Raw genomic sequence first — 18022 nt, 5'->3', positions numbered from 1 at the left:
ATTGCTTGCACTTCTTTTACCTAGGGTTTTCTTGCTGGATGAATTTGTTGTCTATCTGTTCTTTGATATTCAATTCAGCTCTGAACCTCTAGCTTAAGTTTTGTTTAACAGAGAATTTTTCAGTTCTTGTTGTCTTGTTTCTTGCCCTGCTTCTATGGTGCCTTTCCTCCCCTCCCCCAAACTTAGGAGGGTCTACTTAAGTATTATAGACCGCAGCCAGATTTTCCCAGACCAAACTGGCCTTCTATGAGGAGAAAAGAGTCACCTACGTCAGTTTTCCCCAGCAGGTTGAAAGACTTCCTGTGAAGTCTCTGGGCTCTGTTTTTCTTATCCTGCCCAGTACGTGGTGCTTGTCTGCCTGCAGGTCCCACCAGCATAAGATGATGCGGTACCTTTAACTTTGGCTGGGGGCGTGGTGGAGACAGAGGAGAGGTTGTAGGCTGGTTTTAATGGCTTCAAATTACCAAGCCCTGGTGTCTGAATTCCTTGAGAGAGGGATTCCACCTGAGTTGGGCTTCACCCCTCCCCTGGGAAAGGCACAGGCTCCAGACAAGCCCTCAAAACAAGTTTGTTTCTGCCTATGCCTGGGGCATTTGCAGCTTGAGGAGCCCTCCCGCTGTATCAAAAGGCAGTTAAGCCTTTGTAGAAACAGACCTCTGTTTCCTTCTTCTTTTTTCTTTTTCCATCAGTCCTGCCCCCTTGGCGCTGGGACAAAAATGAGTGACCTCCGCTTTGACCAGGTTCACCTGAGCTGGGGGCCTATTTTTAGTAGTCAGAATTTGTTAATTAATTCCACAATTGGCATTTGGTTGGACTCAGCCCCTGCTGCTGGTAAAAGTGTCTTTCCTTTCCCTCCTGGGAAGCAGCCTGTGGGGGAGGGGTGCTGCCCACCGTGGCTTGGGAAACTCACAGTTCTAGGGGGGCTCACAGCCGGTCCAGCTGGTCCAGATTGGGGTACGCTGTGTGTCTGGTCACTGACGTGGCCTCAGGAGCTGTTCTGTACTGTGTCTGGTTATTTAGTAGTTGTTCTGGAGGACGAACTAAAACGTGCACATTGTTAAGCCGCCATCTTGGCCCTGAAGTTGCTATTATCAAGTTTTTGGAATTTTAATTGGTATTGCATTGTATCTATAAATCAATTTAGGTAGAATTGACATCTTAACTATATTTAGTCTTCTAATCCATGAACATGATATGCTGTCCCATTTATTTAGGTCTTCTCTGATTTCTTTTAACAGTTTCTTATAGCTTTCTTTGTATAGGTCTTTTGTCTCTTTAGTTAAATTTACTCCTAAATATTTTATTCTTTTGGGTGCAATTGTAAATGGAATTTTTTTCTTTATTTCCTCTCAGGTTGTTTATTTCTAGTGTATAGAAACACTACAGATTTTTCAGTGTTGATCTTGTAACCTCCCTCTTTGCTGTAGTCATTTATTAGCTCTAGTAGTTTTGTTGTAGATTTTTTTGGGTTTTTAACATATAGTATCATATCATCTGCAAACAGTGAGAATTTTACTTCGTCCTTTCTTATTTTGATGCCTTGTATTTCTTTTTCTTGTCTAATTGCTCTTGCTAGAACTTCCAACACAATGTTGAATAACAGTGATAATAGTGGACATTCTTGTCTTGTTCCTGATCTTAGGGGGAAAGTTTGCAGTTTTTCCCCATTGAGCATGATGTTAGCTTGGGTTTTTCATATATTCTCTTTATCATGTTGAGGAAGTTCTCATTAAGTTTTGTCAAATGTCTTTTCTGCTCAATTGAGATGATCTTGTGATTTTTCTGCTTTGATTTGTTGATATGGTATTTCACATTAATTTATTTCCTTATGTTGATCCATTCTTGCATTTCTGGTATGAATACTAGTTGGTCATGGTGTATAATTCTTTTAATGTGCTGCTGGATTCGATTTGCTAGAATTTTGTTGAGGATTTTTGCCTCTGTATTCATTAGAGATTGGTCTGTAGTTTTCTTTTTCTGTAATATCTGGCTTTGATGTGAGGGTGATGTTGGCTTTGTAGAATGAGTTAGGTAGCTTTCCCTTCTCTTCAGTTTCTTGGAAGAGTTTGAGCAGGATTGGTAGTAATTCTGGAATGTTTGGTAGAATTCACGTGTGAAACCATCTGGTCCCAACTTTTCTTTTTGGGGAGCATCTTAATGACTGATTCAGTTTCTTTACTTGTGATTGGTTTGTTGGGGTCATCTATTTCTTCTCCAGTCAATGTTGGTTGTTCATGCCTTTCTAGAAAGTTGTCCATTTTATCTACATTGTTGTATTTATTAGCATAAAGGTGTTGATAGTATCCAGTCATTAGTTCCTTTATTTCTGTGGGGGTCAGTGGTTATGTCTCTTCTTCCATTTCTGATTTTAATTATTTGCATCCTCTCTCTTCTTTTTGTCAACCTTGCTAAGCGTCCATCAATCTTTTTTTTTGTTTTTTAAGTTTGAAAATGTAATGCTTTAGAACCAAAGTAATGACTCATACATAAGAAAATGGCCAAAAATGCAACAAAAACATTTGTATGCAATTGATGTTAATATTTTTAAGTATACAAGACTCGAAAGCCATGCAATACCAAATGATTGTATATGAATACATAACTTATGTACAACCACAAATGAAACAGAAAGAATGGTTAAAAAAAAAAAAAGTGATAACACATGGTATTTCATGTTCAATGAATGAAAATCAAAGGACTGACGTCCTTCATTGTAAATGAGCCCTTAGAAATCTGTAACACAATATGCGTCCATCAATCTTTTGATTTTCTCATAGAACCAAATTCTGTTCTTTTTTTATTTTCTTGATTGTTTTCATGTTCTCAGTTTCATTTATTTCTCCTCTAATCTTCATTAATTCTTTCCTTTTGCCTGCTTTGGGGTTAGTTTCCTGTTCTTTCTCTAGTTCTTTCTAGAGAAAGTTAATTCCTTGATTTTTGCCCTTTCTTCTTTTTTTTTTTTAACTTTTTTATTAATTAAAAAAAATTAACAAACAAAACATTAAGATATCATTCCATTCTACATATACAATCAGTAATTCTTAATATCATCACATAGTTGCATATTCATCATTTCTTAGAACATTTGCATCGATTTAGAAAAAGAAATAAAAAGACAACAGAAAAAAAAATAAAACGATAACAGAGAAAAAAAAAGATTATACATGCCATACCCCTTACCCCTCGCTTTCATTTACCACTAGCATTTCAAACTATATTTATTTTAACATTTGTTCCCCTATTATTTATTTTTATTCCATATGTTCTACTCTTCTGTTGATATAGTAGCTAAAAGGAGCATCAGACACAAGGTTTTCACATTCACAGAGTCTCATTGTGAAAGCTATATCATTGTTCAATCATCATCAAGAAACATGGCTACTAGAACACAGCTCCACATTTTCAGGCAGTTCCCTCCAGCCTCTCCGCTACATCTTGAACAACAAGGTGATATCTACTTAATGCGTAAGAATAACCTCCAGAATAACCTCTCGACTCTGTTTGGAATCTCTCAGCCATTGACACTTAGTCTCATTTCACTCTTCCCCCTTTGGTCGAGAAGGTTCTCTCAATCCCTTGATGTTAATTCTCTGCTCATTCTAGGGTTTTTCTCAGTCCCTTGATGCTGAGTCTCAGCTCATTCCAGGATCTCTGTCCCACGTTGCCAGGAAGGTCCACAGCCCTGGGAGTCATGTCCCACGCAGAGAGGGGGAGCGTGTTGAGACTGCTCGTCACGTTGGCTGGAGAGAGAGGCCACATCTGAGCAACAAAAGAGGCTCTCTTGGGGGTAGACTCTTAGGCCTAAATTTTAAGTAGACTTGACGTATCCTTTGTGGGGTTAAGTTTCATGTGAACAAACCCCAAGACTGGGGGCTCAGCCTATAGCTTTGGTTGTCCACACTGCTTGTGAGAATATCAAGAATTCAACTTGGGGAAGTTGAATTTCTCCCCACTCTCTCCATTCCCTGAAGGGGGTTTGCAAATACTTATCCAGTCACTGATCACATCACTCTGGGATTCATTGGGGCACCACTCTGGACAAACCAACAAAATCTCATGTGCTACCTGAGATTCCAAGTACTTATGACATTCAATCAAACTATCTACATGAGTTATATTAGGAAATGCTCTAGTCAAAATCTAAATTTTGTAACAAACATTTTTTGCTTTAGTCTCACACATAAGGTGACATTTTAAAGTATTAATTATCATCTATTTTCAGCACCCTGCAATAATGACATTCCTTTGTTCTTCCTCATGCAAAAACATTTTTAATATTTGTACATTGTACATTTCACTATTATTATACACTGTACATTTCACTATTATTATACACTCTAGGCATTCCTAGATTATACCATCTCGATCTTTACCATTTATCTTTCTTTCTGATTTCATTTATGTCCCCAGCCCTCCTCCCTCTATCATTCTCACATGCAGCTTCATTCAATGTTTTAACATAATTACATTACACTTAGGTAGTATTGTGCTGTCTATTTCTGAGTTTTTATATTCAGTCCTGTTGCACAATCTGTATCCCTTCAACTCCAATTACCCAATATCTCACCCTATTTCTATCTCCTGATGGTCTCTGTTACCAAGGAAATATTCCGAGTTTATTCACTAATATCAGTTCATATCAGTGAGACCATACAGTATTTGTCCTTTTGTTTCTGGCTTATCACACTCAGCATAATGTCCTTAAGGTCCATTCATGTTGTTACATACTTCATAACTTTGTTCTCTTACAGCTGCATAATATTCCATCTTATGTAAATGTCACAGTTTGTTTAGCCAACTGTCTGTTGATGGACATTTTGGCTGTTTCCATCTATTGGTAATTGTAAATGTCCGTTTGTGTCCTTGGCCTCGTGTCCTTTGAGTAGAGACAGCATATAGATGGGTCCTGTTTTTTAATCCATTCTGCCAGACTATGTCTTTTGATTGGAGAGTTTAATCCATTAACATTCAGTGTTATTACTGCATGGGTAGTACTTTCTTCTACTGTTTTGCCTTCTGGATTTTATATGTCATATCTAATTTTCCTTCTTTTTACCTTTACTCATAGTCTTCCTTTCTACACTCTTCTCTACACCTCTCTCTTCTGTCTTCGTATCTGTCTCTAGTGTTTCCTTTAGTATTTCTTGCAGAGCTGGTCTCTTGGTCACAAATTCTCTCAGTGCCTTTCTTCTTTTTTGATATAGGCATTATGGCAATAAATTTCCCTCTTAGCACTGCCTTTGCTGCATCCCATAAATTTTGCCTCAAGATGTCAGAGATAGGAGTCCACCTTCATTCTTTTGCAAATGGAGATCCAGTTTTCCCAACATCATTTGTTGAAGAGAATAGTCTTTCACAATTGAGTGATCTTTGCCCCCTTGTCAAAAATCAAAAGTTACTTTTTGATTGAAGATTGCTTTTTGAACTCTCAGTTTGATTTCATTGGTCTGTCTGGCATGCTGTTTTGTTTCCTGTGACTTTGTAATAAGTTTTAACATCAGGAATTTTTAATCCTCCCATATCTTTCTTATTGTTTTAGGTAGTTTTGACTGTTGGGGTCGCTTATCCTTCTGTACAAATTTAATGACTAACTTTTCCATTTCTGCAAAGAAGGTTGTTGGAGTTTTGATTGGAAATATGTTGAATCTGTAAATCCCTTTAGGTATAATTAACATCTTAGCAATATTTAGTCTTCCATGAACACGGAAAGTCCTTCCATTTATTTGCGTCTTTGATTTCTTTTAGTTTTCTGTCTATGACAAGTCTTTGATTCTTGATTAGATTTATTCCCTGATATTTGTTTTACTTGGTATGGTAAATAGAATTTTTTTCTTGATTCCTTCAGATTCCTCATTACTACTGTATAGAAAGTGTATTGGCTTTTGTGTGTTCATTATATAACCTGGCACTTGGTTGAATTCTTTTATTAGCTCTAGGAGCATTCTTGTGAATTTTTCAGGATTTTTTGTATAGAAGATGTCTTCTGCAAATAGAGAAGGTTTTACTTCTTACTTTCTAATTTCCAATTTCTTCTTCTTGACTAATTGCTCCAGCAAGAACTTCTGGTACAGTGTTGAATAACAGCGGTGACTGTGGGTATCATTGTCTTGTTCCTAATCTTAGAGGGAAAGCTTCAGTCTTTCACTGTTAAGTAGGTTGCTTGCTGTTGGCTTTTCATATGTGTTGTTCTAGTTTGCTAGCTGCTGGAATGCAATATACCAGAAATGGAATGGCTTTTTAAAAAGGGGAATTTAGTAAGTTACAGATTTACACTTCTAAGGCCATGAAAATGTCCCAGTTAAAGCAAGTCTATAGAAATATCCAATTTTAGGCATCCAGAGAAAGATACCTTGATTCAAGATACCGATGAAGTTCAGGGTTTCTCTCTTAAGTGGAGAGGCACACGGCAAACATGATATGGGTTTCTCTCTCATCTGGAAAGGCACATGGCAAACACAGCGTTGTGTGCTAGCCTCCTCTTTAGGGCTCTTGTCATTCTATGGTTCTTCTCTGCTTTCTCAGAATCTCCAAAGGTCACTGGCTGGTGGACTGTGTGGTTCTTTCGGCCTCATGGCTCTGCTCAGCTCTGCCGTGGCTTTCTCATTTTTCTCAAAAAGCATTCTCTCCAAAAATGTCTCCTCTTTTATAGGATCCCAGTAAAATAATCAAGACTCATGTAGAATGGGTGGAGGCACAACTCATCTAATCAAGCTTAATACCTATAATGGGTTGAGTCACATCTCTGTGGAGATAATGTAATCAAGTTTCTGACCTATAGTATTGAATAGGGATTAGAGAAATGGTTGCTCCCACAAGATTGACAGAATTAAAACATGGCTTTTCTAGGGTACATAAATTCTTCATAAATGGCACATATGACCTTCATTATGCTGAGAAAGTTTCCTTCTACTACTAGTTTTCTAAGTTTTTATCAAGAAAGGGTAGTGGATTTGTTAAATGTCTTTTCTGCATCTTTGAGATTAACAGGGCTTTTTTCCCTTCACTGTGTCAGTGGTGTATTATGTTAATTGATTTTCTTATGCTGAACTACCCTTTTATACCTGGAATAAATCTCACTTGGTCAAAGCATATACTTCTTTTAATTTGGTTTGCTATTATTTTGTTGAGGACTTTTGCATCAATGTCCTTATGAGATATTGTCCTGCAATTTTCTTTTCTTGTATCTTTATTCACCTTTGGTATGAAGGTAATACTGACCTTGTAGAATAAATCTGGGAATGTTCCCTTGTGTTCAGTGTTTTTTTTTTTGAAGAGTTTGAGCAGGTTTGATGTTAAATCTTCTTAGAATTTTTAGTAGAATTCCCCTGTGAAACCATCCATTCTGGGTTCTCTTTTTTGGGAGGTTTTTGATTACTAATTCAATCTCTTGACTAGTTATTGGTTCATTGAGACCTTATATTTCATCAAGTCAGTGTAGGTAGTTTGTATGTTTTTAGGAATTTGTCCATTTCATCTTGGTTATCTAATTTGTTGGCATACAGTTGTTCATAGTATCCTCTTAAAGACCTCTTTATTTTATTGGGGTCAGTAGTAATGTCCCTTTATCATTTGTGATTTTATTCAGTGTGTCCTCTCTATTTTTGTCAGTCTAGCTAAAGTTTTGTTGAATTTGTAAAGAATCATATTCTATTGTTGATTCTGTTGTTTTTTTTTTCATCTCTTAGCCCAACTGATGTGATTCTATTGTTTTTTATTCTCTATTTTATTTGTCTCTGCTCTTATCTTTGTTATTTCCTTTTTTCTGTTAGCTTTGGGTTTAATTTGCTCTTTTTCTTGTTCTTAAAATTTTGATGTTTGATCTCTGGTTTAAAATCTTTCTTTTTTTAATTAGATAAGTTGTAGGTTTATAGAAAAATCATGCATAAAATACAGAGTTCCAAATATCATCTTGTTCTTTTTTTTTTATTGTTTAAATGGGTATTTATTTGCATATGGTTCTGAAGGTAAAAGAGATTCCAAATAAAGACATCAAGGTAAAGCTTTCTTCTTAGAAACTGGTGTTCTGGGGCTGGTTTCCAGCAGTCCTTGACAAGGCATATGGCTGTGTCTCCTTGTTTCTTCTTTCTCTTCCAGTTTAATTTAGCTTCTTGTTTCTTTCTTTCTTTTTTTTTTTAAACCTACAGGCATTTTTGAGCACCTTCTTCTTTTTTTTTTAATTATTTTATTTTATTTTTTTAAATACCAAAAAACACCTAACCAAATGCAAACATTTCTGTTTTGATCATTCAGTTCTACATATATAACCAGTAATTCACAATATCATCACATAGTTGCATATTCATGATCATGATCATTTCTTGGAACATTTGCATCTATTCAGAAAAAGAAATAAAATGAAAACAAAAAAAATTTATACATACCATACCCCTTACCTCTCCCTTTCATTGATAACTACCATTTCAAACTAAATTTAATTTAACATTTGTTTCCCCTATTATTTATTTTTATTCCATATGTTCTACTCATCTGTTGACAAGGTAGATAAAAGGAGCTTCAGACACAAGGTTTTCACAATCACACAGTCACATTGTGAAAGCTGTATCATTATACAATCATCTTCAAGAAACATGGCTACTGGAACACAGCTCTACCTTTTCAGGCAGTTCCCTCCAGCCTCTCTGTTACACTTTAACTAACAAGGTAATATCTACTTAACCTGTAAGAATAACCTCCAGGATAACCTCTGACTCTGAGAAAACCTGGACCAAAAGGGGGAAGAGTTAAATGAGACAAAGTGTCAGTGGCAACAGAGTGATATCTACTTAATGTGTAAGAATAACCTTCAGGATAACCTCTCACCTCTTGACTCTGTTTGGAATCTCTCAGCCATTGACACTTTGTCTCATTTCACTCTTACCCCTTTTGGTCAAGAAGGTTTTCTCAATCCCTTGATGCTGAGTCTCAGCTCATTCTAGGATTTCTGTCCCATGTTGCCAAGAAGGTCCACACCCCTCGGAGTCATGTCCCATGTAGACGGGGAGGGTGGTGAGTTTGCTTGTTTTCTTCTTTTTTTAATTAAATAAGTTGTAGGTTTATAGAAAAATCATGCATAAAATACAGAGTTCCATATATCATCCTATTCTTAATACCTTGCATTAGTGTGGAAAATTTGGGTGGGTGATGGGTGCCAGTAACTTACAGTGTGAAGCAGTTTACTATATTTAGTAGCTTCTTCCTTCTGCTTCTCCCTGGATGCTGTACAGTGTTCTTCTGTACAGCAGAGTTTTGAAATGCTTGATTGAGATAATTCCTGTCTGTTTAATTGTTGTTCTGGTGGAGGGACTGATTCTTGACACTTCCTACTCTGCCGTCTTTGCACAATTCCCTCCCAGTGCCTTTTTTTTAAAAAAAAATGAAAATACTTTTTATTTTGAAGTATTTTCAAATTTACAGGACAGTTGCAAAATTAATACAAAACTCAGAGAGAGCTCCAACATATCCCCCATCCAAATACCCAGATCTACCAGCTTCTAAACATTTTGCCACATTTAGCATATCATTCTATCAATTCATTTATCTGTCTATCTAGCTAGCTATCTTTATATCTATTTTCTAAACTTTTGTGTGTAGGTTGTATATAGATCATGCTCCTTGAACACTTTATACTTCCTTGTACATTTCGTGAGAATAAGGCTATTCACTTTTGTAATCACCTTAAGTACAGATATCAACTTCAAATATTTGACATTGACATAAAGCTTACAGTGTTTCCAATTTTTCCTTTGACCCAATAAAGTCCTTTGGGCTTTTTCTCCTTCATTGCTAGATCCAGTCCAGGATCAGTATTGTATTTAATAGTCATTGTTTCTGGTTAATTGTGAAAGCATATTAGTCATGAACTTTTCTCTTCTCAGTAACTCCCAAGCATACAATATAGTAGCATTAATCACATTCCCAATGTTGTGTTATCCTTAGCACCATCTACTCCCATCATCCCAAGTAGAAACCCTATATCCATTATGAATTACCTTCCCATTCCCCCACCCCCAGCCCCTGGTAACCTGTGCTCAACTTTCTGATTCTGTGAATTTGCATATTCTAGCTATTTCATATAAACAAAATGCAATATTTGTCCCTTTTTGTCTGACTTATTTCACTCAACATGTGTTCAAGTTTCATTCATGTGGTGGTGGTATCAGAACTTCATTTTTTTTTTTTTTCTGCTGCCCCTGCTGGCTGATGAACATTTTTTTGAGTCAGTGTACAAACAGTCCATGGAAAACAAGAGTTTTGATGCTGGAATCAGTAACATAAAATGGAATACAAAAATAAAAAGGCACTAATCTGTTAAGAAAAGACACTCGTATTCTAAGAAGTATAAGTCATTTACTACGGAACTTATTCATTTTACAGCTGAATAATGTTCAGTTGTATGTATGTATTACGTTTTGTTATCCTATCATCTGCTGATGGACATTTGGGTTCTACCTTTTGGCTGCAGTGAAAGATGTCGCTATAAACAGGTATGTGCAAATATCTGCTTAAGTTTCTGCTTTCAGTTCTTTTGTATGTATACCTGAAGTGCATTGCTAGGTCACATGATAACTCTTGTGTTCAACGTTCTGCTGAACAACTAAATTGATTTCCACAATCACCACATCGTTTTCCAGTAATACCAATAGTGTATAAGGGTTTCACCTTCCTTGTATCCTTGTTAACCCTTGTTATTTTTCTGTTTTTTTTTGATAGCAGCCATTCTGATGGCTATGACGAAATCATTATAGTTTGGATTTGCATTTCCCTGATGACCAGTGATGTTGAACATGTTTTCATGTGCTTATTGGCCTTCTGTTTATCTTTGTTGGAACAATTCAAATCCCTTGCCCAATTTTCTCATTGGGTTATTTGTCTTTTTGTTGTTGAATTTTAGGAGCTCTTTATATATTGATATTAAAACTTTATCAGCTATATATTTAATGATTATTTCTTTTCATTCTTTGTGCTGTCATTTCACTTGATAATGTCCTTTGATGTAAAAGGTTTTTAATTTTGATGAAGTCTATTCCTATAGACCCTTCAGGATATAATTTTTCTGGTCTGTGCAGTCAGGAGGTAATTCCTTGGTGTAGGTCTCTGTATTCTGCATCAGAAACTCCTGGGCATTTCTTCAGTTTTAGCATGTGATGTGTGGATAGGCCTCCAAGGAAATGAAACTTTTTTAAGCACAAGCAAAAGTCATGTCATTGTTTTATATCCACATTTCACATGCCAGAGATTAATAGTATCGTTCTTCTCCAATAGTGCTTGTTGACCAAATCTCCTTTAGGAATTTGACATGTCAGAAAGTTCCTTTTATCAACACAGGGAACTTCATTCACTCAGTATATATTATTTGAGGAGATTGAAAGATAAATAAGCACAGCCTCAAGGGGTTTATATATAGTAAGGAGTGTACAGAGGTGACCAGTGTAATGAAACATTTTATTATACAAATGTATTTTGCGACACAGGAATATAGAAATAGATGGGAATTCTTCATGAAAGGTAGCATTTGACATGATTCTTGAAAGATTAATAGGCTTTCCATGTACCTTGAAAGGAATAAGAGCTTTAAGACTCAGGGCACAACCTGAGTGCATAGTATTTTGGGGAAGGGACATAGAGTAGTTTAGTCTGATTGTAGTGAGGGATACATGAAATAATATAGGTTACAATTAAATGAGGTAATGTGGAAGCAATTTGTAAGGCTTTAAACTCTCTAAATTTAAATGTAAACCTTTTGTGTTCAATAGTATCTAAGTGTTTAATAGATTTAGGTTTAAATCTGCTCTGTGTGACTCAGCAAGTTGCTTTAACCTCTTTTAGCCTCCATTTCTTTGTTTAGTACAATAGGAATAATAATACACTGTTGTAGTAAATGAAAACATAAAAATATTTAGCATAGTGTATGCCAAATAATAAACCCTAAGTTAATCGTACCATCCTCATCATTAATAGGAAATGAAACTGAGTGGCAGATAGAGCATGGAGCATTTAAAATGTCATAGTAAGAAATCTAGACTTTGTTTAGTAAGGAATAGGAAACCTAGGCTGGTTTCTTTTGTTGTTGAATTCTTTTTTGTTGTTGTTTTTAACATTTTTTATTGTAATACATTACTGAAAAAGCAATATATTTCAAAGTACATTGTAACGCGTAGTTATAGAACACATTTCATAGTTTGGTATGGACTACAGATTTTTCCTTGTAGTTGCTCCAAAACACTGGAGATTGAAAGAAATATCAATATGATTCAGTCATATTCATTTGTTAAGTCCCTTCATCTCTGTTATAACACCGTCTTTGCCTTTGATCCTTCCCAGTTTTGGGGGGTATTTGGGCTCTGCCCATTCTAACTTTTTCATGTGGAAAGGGGTGTCAATAATATGGGATGGGGATGGAAGTAGAAGGAAGTAGTAGATATTTTTGGAGAGGCTGGCCCCTCTAAATTTCAGGACTTAACCTGGCCTAGGAACCCATCTGGAGGTTTTCTGGAAAGTACTCATGGTACATGGAACTTTTGTAGAATCTCACATAAAGCCCTGGGTGTTTTAGAATTGGCAGGAATGGTTTGGGTTGGGGATTTGGCAAACTATGATAGGTAGCAATATCTCACTGAAGCTTGCATAATAGTAGCCTCCAGAATAGCCTCTTGACTCTATTTGAACTCTCTCAGCCACTGATAATTTATTTGTTACACTTCTTTTCCCCCTTTTGTTCAGGAAGGCATTGCCAGGCTCATCCTGGGAGTCATTCCACATTGCTAGGGAGACTTTCACCCCTGGATGTCATGTCCCACATGGAGGGAGGGCAATGATTTTCCTTGCAGAGTTGAGCTTAGAGAGAGGCCAGATCTGAGCAACAAAAGTGATTTTCTGTAAGTAATTCTTAAGTGTAACTATAGGTAGAGTTAGCTTTTCCACTAAAGAAATAAACTTCACAAGAGCAAGCCTCATGGTGAGAGGGGCTTGGCCCAGTGACTTGGGAGTCCCTAATATTTGAGACAGTATCAGGGGTTTTCCAGTTATAAAGCTTAGTATAAGTTTTTTTCTCCTTTTTTCTCCATATTTTTCTCCTTTCCCTCAAGGGACTTTGCCAATACTTTTTTTTTTTTTTTTAAATATTTGTATTATAAAACCTTAACAAACAAACATGCAAACATTTTTGACATATAAACATTCTGTATATGATATACAATCAATGGCTTACAATATTATCACATAGTTGTGTGTTCATCACCATGATCATTTTTTTTGAACATTTGCCTCACTCCAGCAAAATAAATAAAAAAGAAAAACTCATACATACCATATCCCTTACCCTTTCCTCTCATTAGCCATTAATATTGCAGTCTACTTAGTTTATTTTAACCTTTGTTCCCCCTGTTATTTGTTTATTTTTTATCCGTATTTTTTACTCTGTCCATACTCTAGATAAAAGGTGCATCAGACACAAGGTTTTCACAGTCACATTGTAAAAGCTATATCATTATACAATCTCTTCAAGAAAAAAGGCTACTGGAGCACAGCTGAACAGTTTCAGGTACTTCTCTCTAACCACCCCAATACACCATAAACTAAAAAGAGGATATCTATATAATGCATAAGAATAACCTCCAGGATAATCTCTCGACTCTGTTTGAAATCTCTCAGCCACTGACACTTTATTTTTTATCATTTCTTTCTTCCCCTTTTTGGTTGAGAAGGTTTTCTCTATCCCCGGGTCTTGGTTCATGCCAGGATTTCTGTCTCACGTTGCCAGGGAGATTTACAACCCTGGGATTCATATCCCACCTAGAGGGGGAGACTTTGCCAATACTTTTTAATTAACTGCCCAACATGCTCTGTATCCAGGTATTACCTTAAGTTACATATAATTACGAGCCCTCGTTCCCATTCTGGGCTCCATGTGTTTGGGTTGTTTAAATGAGCTATCCATACAGGCTAAACTAGATTATGTGCTACAGAAAATTTAGTTTTTGAACAAAATAAACCTGTCTTCCTGAGGTCTCATACAGTAGGTGAAGTTCTAAAATACTAAATGTCATCCTTACCTATGTATTCTGATTTACCTTAGTCCTGGGCTGATTTTTGAGCAAAAGAGTAATGATAATCTAAATTGTGTCTTAGAAAACCAGCTGTCATGTGAAAGTTTGAATGGAGTTGAGAGATTAAACCTTTTGGCACAGATTGGGGCTTGTATCCGATTGAATTTTGAAATCATTTCAAGTTGGTGAGTGAGAAAGTAGAAAATGGAGCTATCTCCAGAATCTCTAGTCTAGGCTAAGGGGAAAACAGAAATACAGAACAAAAGAGGAAGAAAAGTTAAGAGGAAAAGATAAAGGGTCCTTGTCACTGAGAAATAGATTAAAAAGATGCCCACCCAGCAACTTTAGGGTTAGCAATGAACTGTGAAGTTTTAGTTTCCTTCTGCTTCTTAGGCACATGTTGCATTTCTTTCAGCTGTTGTTTTGTTTTGATACAATGTAAAATAGTTTTATTGCTACAGTGACAGGTTAAGGTGAATCACATTAACATTGACAGGGTTCAGGCTCCTTAATTAGCAGGTGGGTGTATTATTTTCCTGTTTGAGAATTCAGGACAGCTATCCATTCTCTAATTTCATAGCAGTTCAGGATTTTACCCAAAGTAGGGACTGGTCACTTAATCTAAAATAACAATAACTGCAGGTTTGCTTTTTTTTTATTAATAAAGTCAGTCAGCATATGGCATGAACATTCTTAACATGTGAACATTCCATACTAGGTGTGGAATCAGTGTCTCACAGTATCATCACATAGTTGTATATTCATAACCACGATCATTTCTCAAAAATATTTACATCACTCCAGAAAAAGACATAAAAAGAAAAAACTCATACATATCATACCCCTTACCCCTCCCTCTTATTGACCACTAGTATTTCCCTCTACCCAATTTATTTTAACATTTTTCCCCCTATTATTTATTTTTAATCCATATGTTTTACTCATCTGTCCATACCGTAGATAAAAGGAGCATCAGAACAAGGTTTTCACACAGTCACTTGCAAAAGTTGTATCATTATACAATCATCTTAAAAAACATGGCTACTGGAGCAGAGCACTGCAGTTTCAGGCACTTCCCTCTAGCCTCTCTAATACACCTTAAACTAAAAAGGGGTTATCTATATAATGCATAAGAATAACCTCCAGGGTCACCTCTTGACTCTATTTGAAACTCTCAGCAACTGACACTTCATTTTATCTCATTTCTCTCTTCCCCCTTTCAGTCGAGAAGGTTTTCTTAATCCCTGGATGCTGGGTCCCAGCTTATTCTAGGATTTCTGTTCCATGTTGCCAGGGAAGTTTACACCCCTGGGAGTTATGTCCCATGTAGAGAGGGGGAGGGCAGTGAGTTTGCTTGCTGTGTTGGTTGAGAGATAGGCCACATCGGACTAACAAAAGAGGTTCTCTGGGGGTGACTCTTAGGCCTAATTTTAAGTAGGCTTAGCCTATCCTTTGCAAGGATAAATTTCATATGATCAAACTCCAAGATTGAGGGCTTGGCCTATTGATTTTGTGGTCCTCACTGCCTGCGAGAATATAAGGTGAAAGGTTTAGGAGGTGAAAGGGTGAGAAAGAAGAAAGGTACACCAGGAAATTTAAAGTGGGGGGGGGAGGGTTTATTTCTGCGCTCCCGGGCGGAACTCACCAAACCCAAGATGGAGGGAGGTGACTGCGCAACGCGGGCTTTGGCGTGGGCAGCTTTTAAGGATGGAGGTCAGGTGACGTCAGGAAGGGGCAGTTCATTAGTTCCAGAAGTCAGGTTGGGAGGGGTGACACAGCCTCCACAGCTCCAGTTGCAGTGCCTTTCCCCGTTCCCCCGACCTAACATTCCAGCCTTTTTTGTGATAACAGGGTGCCGAGATCTTTCTGGCTACTTCCTGCTGTAATGGGGCGGCGTGGGGTTATAGGCCGGAACAGTCATGGCCAGGGGAGTGGGGAGACTGGCTGTAGAAATCTGGTGAGGAAGGCAGGTAATGATAATGATGCAGGAGCATTTGGTTGACTGCTACCCGGAATAGTTCCTTCATGCGTCCCTGAAGGAAGTTGAGGAGGCAGGGAGCTAGGAGAAAAAAGAGACAGATTAGGATAACTGGTCGTAGTAGCAGGAGGAGCCATGTTGTCAGGGGAGAAGAAAACCAGTTTAAGGCCGAGTTGCTTCCTTGCTTTCTGTGGTAGAGTTCGTCTCTTAGTTTGTTTAGGGTTTGAATATTTTGTTCCACCAGACCTGACTCGTTGATATAATAGCAGCATTCCTCTTGTAGGAATATACATGTTCCTCCTTTTTCAGCTGTCAGCAGGTCTAAGGGCCGTCGATTTTGAAGAGCTAGCTGGGCTAGTGTGATGAATTGGTGATGTAGAGAGGAGAGGGATTCTGACGTTGATTCCAGGGCTACCTGTATCGAGTTTCGAAGTTTTGAGAGGTTTAAATACCATATCCCAGTGCCCCTCCTGCTGCAGCTGAGACTGTGACTGCAGTTAGGCTGATGCCTACTAGGGTAGTAAGAAAGGCAGCCCTTTTTGAGTGAGGAGAGGGCAGTAGCCAAGTTAGTTTGGACTCCCCATAGAGGGTCAATTGAGGAACAATAGTTACCAGGAAGCATTGTCCTGGGGCAGTGGAGTTAAGGCACTTGGTAAGAGTTCCATTACACCAGAAATATTGTCCTTTGGGGGCATGGGTGGTGTTGTGTATGGTGATGTTAGTCTGGCACTTGCTATGAAGTTTTTTTGATGGTTTTTTTATCCAGTGTAGTGAGGCTCTTAATTTGGCAAGAAGATTTTGCCCCATTAGCGGGCTGGGGCAAGAAGGCATTACTAAGAAAGAATGTATAATGGGGTACCCTTCTATTAAACATGTAAGTGGTCCATAGTTAAGGGACGCGAAGGACAGCTGTCTATGCCCATAACCGTGACCTGGAAAGGAAGGAGTTGACCTGAGCAGGAGGGGAGGACAGAAAAGGTAGCCCCTGTGTCCACTAAAAAGGAGGTGGACTTACCCGCTACCTGGATTGTTACCCTGGGCTCGACAAGGGTGATTGGGGTCGTTGAGGCCGGGCGTCGTCAGTCGTCGGTGGCCAGGCCCAGGACTGCTAGCGGTGGGTTAGGGGTTGGAAGGACGGCCCCTCCGTGGCTAGGCGCCGAGAGGCAGTCACTTTTCTAATGTCCCTTTTTACCACAGAGAGGGCATGGTCCCTTGGGCAGTCGAGGATTGGGGCACTGGCGGGACCAGTGTCCATCAAGGCCACATTTGAAGCACTTTCCTGGTGGTGGATTAGTCATAGCCAGCTTCTTCTCCATTGAAGTGGGCCGCAGAGCCGCAATCAGGGATTGGGTTTGTAAATTTGCCTTTCGGTGGTCCCGGAATTCCTTTTCTGCCCTCTCCAGTTCATCACGAGTATTAAAAATTTTAAAGGCTGTGTTTACCAGGTCACGGATAGGGGCCTGAGGGCGTTCCTCAATTTTTCTAAGTTTACGTCTTATATCTGGAGCTGATTGGAATATAAAGTGTGTGGCTAAACAGTTTTACCAGCCTCCGATTCGGGCTCTAGGCAGGTATATTGGGAGAGGGCTTCTGTGAGCCGGTGTAGAAAAGCGGCCGGGTTTTCATCAGGACCCTGGGTAATTTCCCTTAGCTTATGGAAATTTACTACTTTATGTGAAGCTTTCTGCATGCCGGCTATGAGGCATGTAAGCGTTTTGTCCCGTCTAGTCTGCCCGTTCCTCCCTGCTGGAGTGTCAACCTGATATTCCCACCCTGGCTCCTGGTCTGGCACGGCCTCAGCCCCTATCGGCATGGTGTGGTCGGTTATATGCACCTGGTTAGCATGGGCCCTGGCTGCATTGAAAATGCGGTCCATTTCATCTGTAGTGAGGGAAGAAGAGCAGATTACATGAATGTCATGCCAAGTGAGGTCATAAGCGTTAGCTAGATACTGGAACTCTTTAGTATAGGTAGTTGAATCGTTGGAGAAGGAGCCCAA

General features: G+C 38.3%; 1 protein-coding gene across 8 annotated transcripts in view; it reads left to right on the top strand.

Annotated features, from left to right (window-relative positions):
• The window catches only part of RMI1 (RecQ mediated genome instability 1), a 69023-nt gene that overhangs the window by 44284 nt on the left and 6717 nt on the right, over nucleotides 1–18022 (top strand). Inside the window, exon 1 of one of the 8 annotated variants that reach the window (XM_077148557.1) lies at nucleotides 10998–12875. The exons of the other annotated variants lie outside the window; for them this stretch is intronic. The gene's annotated coding sequence lies outside the window, so the exon portion shown is untranslated. Of the gene's footprint in view, nucleotides 1–10997; nucleotides 12876–18022 lie in introns of those variants that run through there. 8 annotated transcript variants of the gene reach the window in all.

This window comes from Tamandua tetradactyla, chromosome 2 (genome assembly GCF_023851605.1).
Source record: "Tamandua tetradactyla isolate mTamTet1 chromosome 2, mTamTet1.pri, whole genome shotgun sequence".
NCBI lineage: Eukaryota > Metazoa > Chordata > Mammalia > Pilosa > Myrmecophagidae > Tamandua > Tamandua tetradactyla.
Note: the sequence above shows the minus strand (reverse complement) of the source record. Positions and strands in the feature narration are given on the sequence as shown.